We start from the raw sequence: 13,242 nt of genomic DNA on the forward strand, positions 1-13,242 counted from the left end.
CTATCAATGAGACATAATGGGGCAGACTGGTTGATACTAAATTGACCATTTTTTTGGAAGCTCTTTCATATCATAAACTACCTATCTAGTCTGAAAGCAACATACCTCTGAGATATAAAATCAAACTTAATTCATGCCCTGTCATCTGTTTTGTAGAACCTCAATTTAGAATATCCCTTCTCAGTGTGAATAATACTAGAGAGTGTTAGAAATTATAGCCATAATACAACACAAAATTTCTATTACCTCATACAAACAGGTACTAGGCATGAGATGGGAGGTACTAATCACAAGATGGGGACATGGAAAACACTTCTGAAGACAGAAATACATTATGCTCCCTAGTTCTTTAATAAATTTTGAAACATGGAAATCTCACAAAACTGTTTTAGCCTGGGATTGCCTTTCATTTATCCATTTGTTTACTAAAATCTGGCTGAATGTAAGGCATTATCACGACTCATTCCTTAACCTGTTTCTCAAATCTATTATACCCTTAACTCATCTCAAAATTGCTTTGCAAATCTTTTACTCCTATACGGTGCCATTTTGCTTTCATTGTTAACACAGTTTGCCCAGTCACGCTGGATAAAATCTAAACTATAAAGGCACCTTTTATTTGACCTTCAAATTGAGCCCCACATAAGTTTTTTGATGAGTTTCTCTCCTTTTTTTTTTTTTTAGAACAAACAGCCATGAAGTTTATCTTAAAAAAAAAAAAAAAAAAAAAAGTTGATGGGTAAGACTTCAGTGCTTGGATGTAGCAGCTGACTCACTGGCATTATTTTACCCATAGCGTATTTCAATCTCTTGTTGGTACTGTGGTTTGCTTGTTGTATTTTTTTTTTCTTTCCAAGCCTTTTGAGGCCCAGGTCTATTAGTCAGCTGAGGTCCCAACTATTTAAGACTAACAGTTAAAGTAACAGTCAGTACATAAGAAAGTTACCATTGGTAAGGATGAACCAGTTAAGGCTTCTTTAAGTCCTAAGGTCACAGCAATCTTTTGACCTTAGTTGGCTTTTCTTGCAATATGGTTTTCATTGTCACTCCCATAATCTACATCTGGAGCATTGTCTTCCTCGTCATATTCATCATAAACTTCTCCATTGATTTCCTCAGCCTGTATCTCTTCCTTGATATGTGGTTCCTCTCCTATTGCATAAGTGCTCTGGATAACAGGCATCCCAGGCTCTGGGCATCTGGACACACTTGAGTGCTCCGAGGGCAGGTGAGGGGAGGGTGTTCCAGCCATGGTGATGGCTCCACAGTATACAACACCAGTAGTGAAAACTGGGATCTGTGCTTATTGCCCAACACTGAAGTACTGCCACATCTCCCGCCTCCTGTTGCGCATGATTGTCTTGTATTCACCAACGTGCAGCCTCTTGCCACCCATTGGGCAGGTGCACTTTGGTCTAGGCTTGTACTTATAGTCAGGGTACTTCTCCAGGTGCTGCTTGCTGAGACGGGCTTGCTCCTCATATATGGCTGTTTTCTAGATTTGTCATAGCTTTCCAGCAAGATCCCAATATGTTGCTGATGTTAGAGTCGTTCATGTCAGGAAAGGCCTGAAGGATCTTCTCCGTTCATCTTTAGTCTACATCATGAAGGCATTCATTGGATGCTTTATGTGGGGTTCATTGCTACCATGCCCCTTGGATTCCCTATAAATCCTGGACTCTGAGACTCCAGCACTTCCATCAGAATCTCCACTCAGATTGAAATTCATCATTGCATGGCTAAATTATCCTTCTTCATTCTGTTTAACTGCCAGTTGCTGAGTCAGACTCTCCAGTGTTGTTTTTTCCTTTTCTATACAGCAGTTATTGAGACCCAGACTATGCACAACAGCCACCTTCCCATAAAGTACCTGTTGTTCCCATCAAAGTTGCTCCTTCATTTGCTGAGCTTCTTGGATTGCGTTGGTGACAGCATCACGGTCATTTAAGTAAACTATTGTGCTAACTCTGGCTGAAGGACTAGCTAACACTGCTGCAACACAGGCTTTGAGGGGGCCTGCCCCACTGTTCATTCTCAGAGCCAGCATATGAGGAGAGGTGGGTGATGTGGGTGGTTTGCCATCAGAGGTCTTGAGTTTAGCTGATACGTTCAGTGGCTGTGCCACTTCATCCTGCATGCACAGCTCCTATGGCACAAATCTGAGTTTCTCTTTATTCAAATGGGTAGGAGACTGAAGAACAGGACAACAAAGTTCTAGGAAGATTTGGTGATAAATCTTACTGGTGAGTAAAGTAAAGCACTGGTAGCATTATTTCATGGAATAGCTGGATACAATGCAAGGTAGAGTTTAGATCTGCGTCACTAAATCCTAACAGAATAAATATATAACAGATGGGAAGCCCAGCATAAGAAGTCAAATACTGAGGAAATTAAGAGAAAGAATTGAATTTGGAGGAGTTTTGAACCAGGAAGAAAGGGAAGAGCTAGAGACATTTCCTACTGGAATATCGGGTATATGTTATAGTGTTTCATAGAGTCTCTGGTATTTGAGTTCAATAATATGCCCGGAGGAAGTAATGGAACCAACCAATGGAATATTCTATTTATAAAATATTTCTCAAACAATCTGTGATTTGGTCAAATTTATTTATTTACTGTTTTGACACTGGAGAGGATGTGGAGAAATAGGAATGCTTTTACATTGTTGGTAGGAGTGTAAATTAGTTCAACATTGTGGAAGACAGTCTGGTGATTCCTCAAGGATCTAGAACCAGAAACACCACTTGACCCAACAATCCCATTACTGGGGATATACCCAAAGAATTATAAATCATGTACTAAAAAGGCACATGCACACGTATGTTTATTGCGGCACTGTTCACAACAGCAAAGACTTGGAGCCAACCCAAATGCCCATCAATGATAGACTTGATAAAGAAAATGTGGCACATATATACCATGGAATACTATGTAGCCATAAAAAAGGATGAGTTCATGTTCTTTGCGGGGTCATGAATGAAACTAGAAACCATCATTCTCAGGAAATGAACACAAGAACAGAATATCAAACACCGCACGTTCTTACTCATAGGCAGGAGTTGAACAATGAGAACACATTGACACTGGGAGGGGAACATCACACACCAGGGCCTGTCAGAGGGTGGGGGGCTAGGGGAGAGATAACATTGGGAGAAATACCTAATGTAGATGACAGGTCGATGGGTGCAGGAAACCACCGTGGCACGTGTATACCTATGTAACAAACCTGCAGGTTCTGCACATGTATCCCAGAACTTCAAGTATAGTAAATAAATAAATAAATAAATAAATAAATAAATAAATAAATAAATAGAATGATTTACTATTTCTTATATAGTTCTTGAACATTTCAACTTGTGACTTGGCATTCCCTATTTACTGCAATCTCTTAATATTTAAACTCTACCATTTAAAAAAAGCTTCAATGCAAATATTTAAAGTCTACCTTTTTTTCTGAAGATAATCAGGTTGCCCTAATTTGGAAATAACTTATTTTGGCTTTGAACACACATAAAACTTCTTTCTAACTATTGTTATACTTGTGAGATAGATATATTACATATAGTTAAAACATATGAACACTGTATTATATACATATGTGGGGTAGGTGTTATGTGTTCATGGATCTGCAATAGTTCCCTTTCTACTTTGGTAAGTATTTTGAAGGCTCTTTTATCTTTGTAAGTTCTCACTATCATTGTATTTCTCATAATAGGTGCCTAGTAGAAATGTGTTAATGAATAAAGGAAGACATTAGGAATGAAAAAAAGAAGAAATTCAATGGCTAAGTAAACAGTGCATCTTTAAGAACAACTAACCCACCTCTACCATGTGAAATTTCCTTTACATTCTCCTTTCCCTTCATCTGTTCACAATAAATATTAGGTTTAAAAGATAAGATAACTGAGGAGAAGATTCTGAGAAGATGGTGGAGTAGGAAACACCAGAAACCTGTCTCTCCACCTGTACAACAACTGAGCTGGCAGGATCTGCCTGATTTAACATTTTTGGAACTCTAGATTCACTGCACATGCTCAGGGGAAGGTCCAGGCTCAGAAAAAAATCCTGAGATCTCCATTTCATACCCTCAGGCTAATTCTCACCACAGAGACAAATTTTTACAACAACTAATAAATCAAAAACTTCTACAAAATCAAATCAAAATAAAAAAGCAAATCCTGGGAACAGGAGAGAATTTGATCTCCAGAGTTACCACATTATTAGATTCAAATTTCCAGTTTGAAATGACAAAAATCACAAGACGTACGAAGAAAAAGGAAAATATAACCTATTCAAAGAGAAAATAAAATAAACAGAAACTTTTCCTTTAAAAAAGACCTAATGGCAGATCTACTAGACAAAGGTTTTAAAACAACTGTATTAAATGTATTAATGATGCTCAAAGAACTTAATGATGATGTGAAGATAGTTAAGAAAAAAATATATAAACAAATTAGATTATCAATAGAGACAGAAAACATAAAGAGGAACCAAAAAGAAATCCCCAAACTGAAAAGTACAACTGAAGTGAAAACTTCACTAGAGAAATTCAAATGTAGATTTGAGTAGAAAGGTGAAAGAATCACCAAACGTGAGGGTAGGATAATGGAAATTATTAAGTTTGAAGAACACACACACACAAATATTGAAGAAAAGTAAACAGAGCCTAAGAAATTTGTGGGACAAGATAAAACAGACCAACATATACATTGAGGGAATTCCAGAAGAAGAGAAAGAGATAAGGATAGAGAGATTGTTTGAAGAAATAATGACCAAAAACTTCCTAAATGCAACGAAAGAGATAAATATATAAGAAGCTCAAAAAACTCTTAAGTATGATGACTCCAAGGAGACCCACACTGAGATACATTATAATCAAATTATTGAATGACAGACAGAATTTTGAAAGCAACAAAAGAGAAGTGACTCATCACATACAACTTTTCCTCAATCTGATTACTGGCATGTTTCTCATTATAAATTTTGAAAGCCATGCTTTGGACTGAATGTTTGTGTCCTTCCAAAACACATGTGTTGAAGCCCTAATCCCCAAGATAGAATTTGGAGGTGGGTTCTTTGGGAGGTAATTAAATCATGAAGGTAGAGTCCTATTGAATGGGATTAATGCCTTTACAAGAAGATACATAAATGAGACTATCTCTCTCTGCATGTGAAGACCAAGAAGGCAACTATCTTCAGACAAGGAAGATGTCCATCACCAGAACACAACCATGCTAAAACCCTGAGGTCAGACTAGTGAGAAATAAACGACTATTTTTTAAGCTATACAGTTCGTGGTATTTTGATATGGCAGGCCAAGCTAACTAAGACAGGGCAGAAGACAATGGGCTGACATATTCGAAGTGCCAAAAGAAAAAAAGTTTCAACCAAGAATCCTGTGTCTGGCAAAACTGCCCTTAAAAATATAAAAAGAAATGAAGGTATTCCTAGATAAACAAAAGCTGAGAAAGTTCATTACCACTAGACCTGCCCTGCAAAATGCTAAAAGGAGTCCTGAAAGTTGAAATAAAAAGACACTAGAGGGTAACTTTAAGCCATGCAAAGAAATAAAGATCTCAGGAAATGTGTAAGTAATTAAAAATAGCTATAATTGGGGCATTCCAAGATGGTCGAATAGGAACAGTTCTGGTCTGAAACTCCCAGCATGATCCACACAGAAGATGGGTGATTTCTGCATTTCCAACTGAGATACCTGGTTCATCTCATTGGGACTGGTTGGACAGTGGGTGAAGCCCACGGAGGGTGAGCTGAAGCAGGGTGGGGTGTCACCTCACCTGGAAAGCACAAGGAGCCAGGGGATTTCCCTTTCCTAGCCAAGGGAAGCCATGACAGACCCTACCTAGAAAATCGGGACAATCCCACCGAAATACCGTGCTTTTGCAACAGTCTTAGCAATGGGCAGACTAGGTGATTCTCTCCCTTGCCTGGCTTGGCAGCTCCCAGCAAGCCTTGCTCGCTGCTAGCACAGCAGTCTGAGAGCGATCTGTGAGATAGCAGCCTGGTTGGGGGAGGGGCGTCCGCCATTGCTGAGGCTTCAGTAGGTAAACAAAGTGGCCAGGAAGCGCGAACTGGGCAGAGCCCACCGCAGCTCAACAAGGCCTACTGCCTCTAGACTCCACCTCTGTGGGCAGGGCATAGGTGAACAAAAAGCAGCAGACAACTTCTGCAGACTTAAACAACCCTGTCTGACAGTTCTGAAGAGAGCAGCAGTTCTCCCAGCATGGTGTTTGAGCACTGAGAATGGGCAGACTGCCTCCTCAAGTGGGTCCCTGACCCCCATGTAGCCTAACTGGAAGACACCTCCCAGTAGGGACAGACAGACACCTCATATAGGTGGCTACCCCTCTGGGACAAAGTTTCCAGAGGAAGGATCAGGCTGTAATATTTTCTTTTCTGCAACATTCACTCTTCTGCAGCCTCCACTAGTGATAACCACGTCTGCAACAAGCAGACCTAATAGACATCTACAGAACTCTCCACCCCAAATCAACAGAATATATTCATCGCACTTATTCTAAAATTGACCACATAATTGGAAGTAAAGCACTCCTAAAAGAACAGAAATCACATCAAATTGTCTCTCAGACCACAGTGCAATCAAATTAGAATTCAGGATTAAGAAACTCCCTCAAAATCACACAACTACATGGAAACTGAACAACCTGCTCCTGAATGACTACTGGGTAAATAATGAAATGAAGGCAGAAATAAAGATGTTCTTTGAAACCAATGAGAACAAAGACACAATGTACCAGAATCTCTGGGACACATTTAAAGTGGTGTGTAGAGGGAAATTTATAGCACTAAATGCCCACAAAAGAAAGTAGGAAAGATCTAAAATCGACACCCTAACATCACAATCAAAAGAACTAGGGAAGCAAGAGCAAACAAATTCAAAAGATAGCAGAAGGCAGGAAATAACTAAGATGAGAGCAGAACTGAAAGAGATAGAGACACAAAAAAACCTTCAAAAAAAATCAATGAATCTGGCCGGGCGATGTGGCTGACACCTGAAATCGCAGCACTTTGAGAGGCCAAGGTGGGTGGATGACAAGGTCAGGAGACTGAGACCATCCTGGCTAACATGGTGAAAGCCCATTTCTATTAAAAATAGAAAAAAATTAGACGGGCGTGGTGGCGGGCGCCTGTAGTCCCAGCTACTCAGGAGGCTGAGGCAAGAGAGTGGCGTGAACCCAGGAAGTGGAGCTTGCAGTGAGCCAAGATCATGCCACTGTACTCCAGCATGGGTGACAGAGTCAGACTCTGTCTCAAAAAAAAAAAAAAAAAAAAAAAAAAACCAAAAAAAAAAAAATCAAAAAAAACAAAAAAATTAATAAATCCAGGAGCTGGTTTTTTGAAAAGATCAACAAAAGTGATAGACTGCTAGCAAGATTCATAAAGAAGAATAGAGAGAAAACTCAAACAGATGCAATAAAAACTGATAAAGGAGATATCACCACCGATTCCACAGAAATACAAACTGCCATCAGAGAATACTATAAACACCTCTACATGAATATACTAGAAAATCTAGAAGAAATGGATAAATTCCTAGACACATACACCCTCCAAAGGCTAAACCAGGAAGAAGTTGAATCTCCGAATAGACCAATAACAGGCTCTGAAATTGACACAATAATTAATAGCCTACCAACCAAAAAACTTCAGGACCAGATGGATTGACAGTCAAATTCTACCAGAGGTACAAAGAGAAGCTGGTGCCATTCCTTCTGAAACTATTCCAATCCATAGAAAAAGAGGGAATCCTCCCTAACTCATTTTATGAGGCCAGCATCATCCTGATACAAAGCCTCAAAGCAGAGACACAACAAAAAGAAAGAATTTTAGACCACTATCCCTGATGAATATCGATGCAAAAATCCTCAACAAAATACCGGCAAACCAAATCCAGCAGCATATCAAAAAGCTTATCCACCATGATCAAGTCAGCTTCATCCCTGGGATGCAAGACTGATTCAACATATGCAAATCCATAAACATAATCCACTACATAAACAGAACCATCAACAAAAAACACATGATTATCTCAATAGATGCAGAAAAGGCCTTAGACAAAAGTCAACAGCCCTTCATGCTAAAATCTCTCAATAAAGTAGGTATTGATGGAACATATCTCAAAATAATAAGAGCTGGTTTTGACAAATCCACAGCCAATATCACACTGAATGGGTAAAAACTGGAAGCATTCCCTTTGAAAACTGGCACAAGACAAGGAAGTCCTCTCTCACCACTCCTATTCAACATAGTGTTGAAAGTTCTGGCCAGGGCAATCAGGCAAGAGAAAGAAATAAAGGGTATTCAATTAGGAAATGAAGAAGTCAAATTGTCCTTGTTTGCAGATGATATGATTGTATATTTAGAAAACCCCATTGTCTCAGTCCAAAACCTGCTTAAGCTGATAAGTAACTTCAGCAAAGTCTCAGGATACAAAATCAATGTGCAAAATCACTAGCATTCCTATACACCATTAACAGACAAACAGAGAGCCAAATCATGAGTGAACTCCCATTCACAATTGCTACAAAGAGAATAAAATAACTAGGAATCCAACTTAAAAGGGATGAGAAGGACCTCTTCAAGGAGAACTACAAACCACTGCTCAAGGAAATAAAAGAGGACACAAACAAATGGAAGAATATTCCATGTTCATGGATAGGAAGAATCAGTATCATGAAAATGGCCACACTGCCCAAAGTAATTTATAGATTCAATGCCATCCTCATCAAGCTACTAATGACTTTCTTCACAGAATTGGAAAAAACTGCTTTAAAGTTCATACGGAATCAAAAAAGAGCCCATGTTGCCAAGACAATCCTAAGCAAAAAGAACAAAACTGGAGGCATCACACTACCTGACTTCAAACTATACTACAAGGCTACAGTAACCAAAACAGCATGGTACTGGTACCAAAACAGATATATAGAACAAGGGAATAGAACAGAGGCCTCAGAAATAACATGACAAATCTACAACCATCTGATCTTGACAAACCTGACAAAAACAAGAAATAGGGAAAGGATTCCCTATTTAATAAATGGTGCTGGGAAAACTGGCTACCCTTATGTAGAATGCTGAAACTGGATCCCTTCCTTACACCTTATACAAAAATTAATTCTAGATGGATTCAAGACTTAAATGTTAGACCTAAAACCATAAAAACCCTAGAAGAAAACTTAGGCAATATCATTCAGGACATTGGCATGGGCAAGGACTTCATGACTAAAACACCAAAAGCAATGGCAGCAAAAGTCAAAATAGATAAATGGGATCCATTTAAATTAAAGAGCTTCTGCACGACAAAAGAAACTATCATCAGAGTGAATAGGCAACCTACAGAATGGGAGAATATTTTTGCAACCTACCCATCTGACAAAGGGCTAATATCCAGAATCTACAAAGAACTCAAACAAATTTACAAGAAAAAAAGAAACAACTCCATCAAAAAGTGGGCAAAGGATATGAACAGACATTTCTCAAAAGAACACATCTATGCAGCCAACAGACACATGAAAAAATGCTCATCATCACTGGTCATCAGAGAAATGCAAATCAAAACAACAATGAAATACCACTCATGCCAGTTAGAATGGCAATCATTAAAAAATCAGGAAACAACAGATGCTGGAGAGGATGTGGAGAAATAGGAATGCTTTTACCCTGTTGGTGGGAGTGTAAATTAGTTCAACCATTGTAGAAGACAGTGTGGTTATTACTCAAGGATCGAGAACTAGAATCACCATTTGACCCAGTGATCCCATTACTGGGTATATACCCAAAGGATTATAAAGCACGCTACTATAAGGACACATGCAAATGTATGTTTATTGCAGCACTGTTCACAATAGCAAAGAGGTAGAAACAACCCAAATGTCCATCAATGGACATTTAACTGGGTTAAGAAAATGTGGCACATATACACCATAGACTACTATGCAGCCATAAAAAAGGATGAGTTCATGTCCTCTGCAGGGACATGGATGAAAGTGCAAATCATCATTCTCGGCAAACTATCACAAGGACAGAAAACCAAAAACTGCATGTTCTCACTCATAGGTGGGAATTGAATAATGAGATCACTTGGATACAGGGTGGGGAACACCACACACAGGGGCCTGTTGGGGGGTGGGGGGGCTAGGGGAGGAATAGCATTAGGAGAAATATGTAATGTAAACGATGAGTTGATCGGTGCAGCAAACCAACATGGCACATGTATACCTACGTATCAAACCTGCATGTTGTGCACATGTACTGTAGATCTTAAAGTATAATTTTAAAAAATGTAAAAATTAAAAAATAGCTATAATTACCGTAAAAATGACATGTAACTCACTTTTTGTTTTCTACATGATTTAACAAACTAAGATATTTCAAAAATTATTAGGCTAAATGCTAGCATTATTGTACCTTTGGTTTATAACTCTGCATTTTATTTTCTATATAACATGAGACTAATATGTTTTTTAAATGAGTTTATGTTTGTAGACACACAATAAATAAAGATGTAATTCTGTGACATCACCAACTGAAAGTAGTAAGGGTGGGACTGTTAATGGAGCAAAATTTTTGTATGTTATTGATGTTAAGCTGGTTTACATTTAACCCAGACTTAAGACTTTAGAATGTTAAATGCAATCCCCAAGAAAACTATAAAGGAATAGCTAAATAATAGGAAATGAGAAAGGAATTTAAAACTTTCACTATAAAAATCAACTGAACATAAAATAAGATAGTATTGCAGGAAATGAGGTGGGGGAGCACATATTAGACATGTGGCAAACAAATAGCAAAATGACAGAAGTAAGTCACTCCATAACAGTAATACTTTAAATGTTAATGGATCAAACTGTCCTGCCCCATCAAAAAATGAAGATTGTAGGAATAAATTTTTTTAAATATCCAACTACATAGTATCTACAAGACACTTACTTTAGATCCAAAGACACAAATAGGTTAAAAGTGAACAAATGCAAAAGAATATTTCATGCTAATAGTAACCAGAAGTGTGCAAGGGTGGCTATACTAATATCATGCAAAATAGATTTTAAATAAAAAAGTTTGAAAGAGACACAGAAAGACATTATATATTAATAAAAGGTTCAATACAGCAAGAAGATATAATAATTATAGACATTTACATGCTTAATAAGGCCATCAAAATATATGAAGCAAAAAGTGAATAGTTTTATAATAATATTTAGAGACATCAGTACTTTACTCTCAGAAATGGGTAGAAAAAGTAGACAGAAATTAATTAAGGATATAGAGGGCTTGAACAACACAATAAAATAACTAGATCTAACAGCCACAGAATACACATCTTCTGAAGTGCACATGAGAGATTTTCCAGGATAGACCATACATTAGGTCACAAATTAGTTCTCAATCAATAAAATAGTGGATATCATACAATGTATCTTCTTCACCACAATGGCATGAAGTTATAAATCAACAATAGAAGGAAAAATGAAAAATTTACAAATTTGTGTAAAGTAAACAACATACTCTTAAACAACCTAGGATAAAAGGAGAAATCACAAGTGAAATTAGAAAACACTTGGAGAAATTAAAATGAAAACACAATATATTAAAATTTATGATACACAGCAAAAACAGTGATAATGAAATTATTTATAAATATGAATGATTGCATTAAAACACAAGGAAAAATATCAAGTCAATAACCTAACTTTTATCTTAAGTAGAAAAAAAAAAAACTAAACCCAACACTAGCAGAAGAAAGTAAATAATAAAGATTAAAGCAGAGATAAATAATTAAGTGTAACATATATAAATCTAGGAAAACAAAAGTTTGTTCTTTGAAAAGGTCAATAAAATGGACAAACCTTTAGCTAGACTAAGAAAAATGAGAGAAGACTAAAATTACTAATATCAGAAACTGGAAACATTATTACTGATTCTACAGAAATAAAAAGGATTGTATGAGAGAACTATGAACAATTATATGCCAACAGATCGGATAACCTAGATGAAATGAACAAATTCCTAGAAACACATACCAATATTTAACCATGACGAAACAGAGAATCTGAAGAACAGATAACTGATAAGGAGATTGAATCCATATTCAAAAATCTCCTAACAAAGAAAAGCCTTAGAAGTGACTCTTCAATGAATTTTAGCAAAAATTTAAAGAACTAACACCAATTCATCTAAGAGAAAGAAACACTTCCTAACTCATTCTGTAAGACCAGCATTACCTTGGTACCAATGACAGATATCCTTTATGAACACTGACACAAAAATTATCAAAAAAAAAAAAAAAAACTTGCAAACTAAATTTAAGAGCACATAAAAGGATTATACATCTCATGAGCAAGAGATTTATTTTTGGAATGTAAGGATGGTTCATGGATTAATATAAAAATTTATCAGTGTTATATACTACATCAATATAATGAAGGGAAAAAACACAAACAAGTCGTCTCAATTGATGCATAAAAAGCCTTTGACAAATTCAATACTTTTACATAATAAAAATACTCACCAAACCAGGAAAGTAATTAAAGACATATATGTAAAACTTACAGCAAACACCATACTCCATGGGGAAAAACTTAAAACTCTTCTTCCAAGATCAAGAACAAGGCAAGGGTGCCTAGTTTCACCACTTCTATTCAACATAGGACTGGAAATCCTAGCCAGATAAATTAGTCAAGAAAAATAAATAACAGAATTACCTTTTTTAAAAAATAAAATGATGTTATATGTCGAAAACCCTAAAGACAACATACACACACACACACACACACACACCGAAGAAGCAGTGTGCTCCTTTATTTATGAGAGATACATTCCAATGCCCCCAGTGGATGCCTGAAAATGTAGATAGTACCTAATTTTACATATATTATATTGTTCCCAATACAGACATATCTATGATAAAATTTAATGTATAAATTAAGCACAGTAAGTGATTACCAGCAATAAGAAATAATAACAAGAACAATTATAACAATTTAACAATAAAACAATATGCCAACATCACTACTCTTTCACTAGGGGACCTTTGTTTCATTTTATTTTATTTTATTTTTTTGAAGCAGAGTCTTGCTTTGTCACCCAGGCTGGAGTGCAGTGGTGTGATCTCGGCTCCCTGCAACCTCTGCCTCTCGGGTTCAAGCAATTCTCTTGCCTCAGCCTCCCAAGTAACTGGAACTACAGGTGCCTGCCACCACACCT

General features: G+C 37.0%; 1 pseudogene; it reads right to left on the reverse strand.

The window, feature by feature from the left end:
• Window positions 1-1,009: 1,009 nt before the first annotated feature.
• On the reverse strand, window positions 1,010-2,137 carry LOC111549734 (annotated as a pseudogene).
• Window positions 2,138-13,242: the final 11,105 nt, after the last annotated feature.

This window comes from Piliocolobus tephrosceles, chromosome 7 (assembly GCF_002776525.5).
Source record: "Piliocolobus tephrosceles isolate RC106 chromosome 7, ASM277652v3, whole genome shotgun sequence".
NCBI classification, from domain to species: Eukaryota; Metazoa; Chordata; class Mammalia; order Primates; family Cercopithecidae; genus Piliocolobus; species Piliocolobus tephrosceles.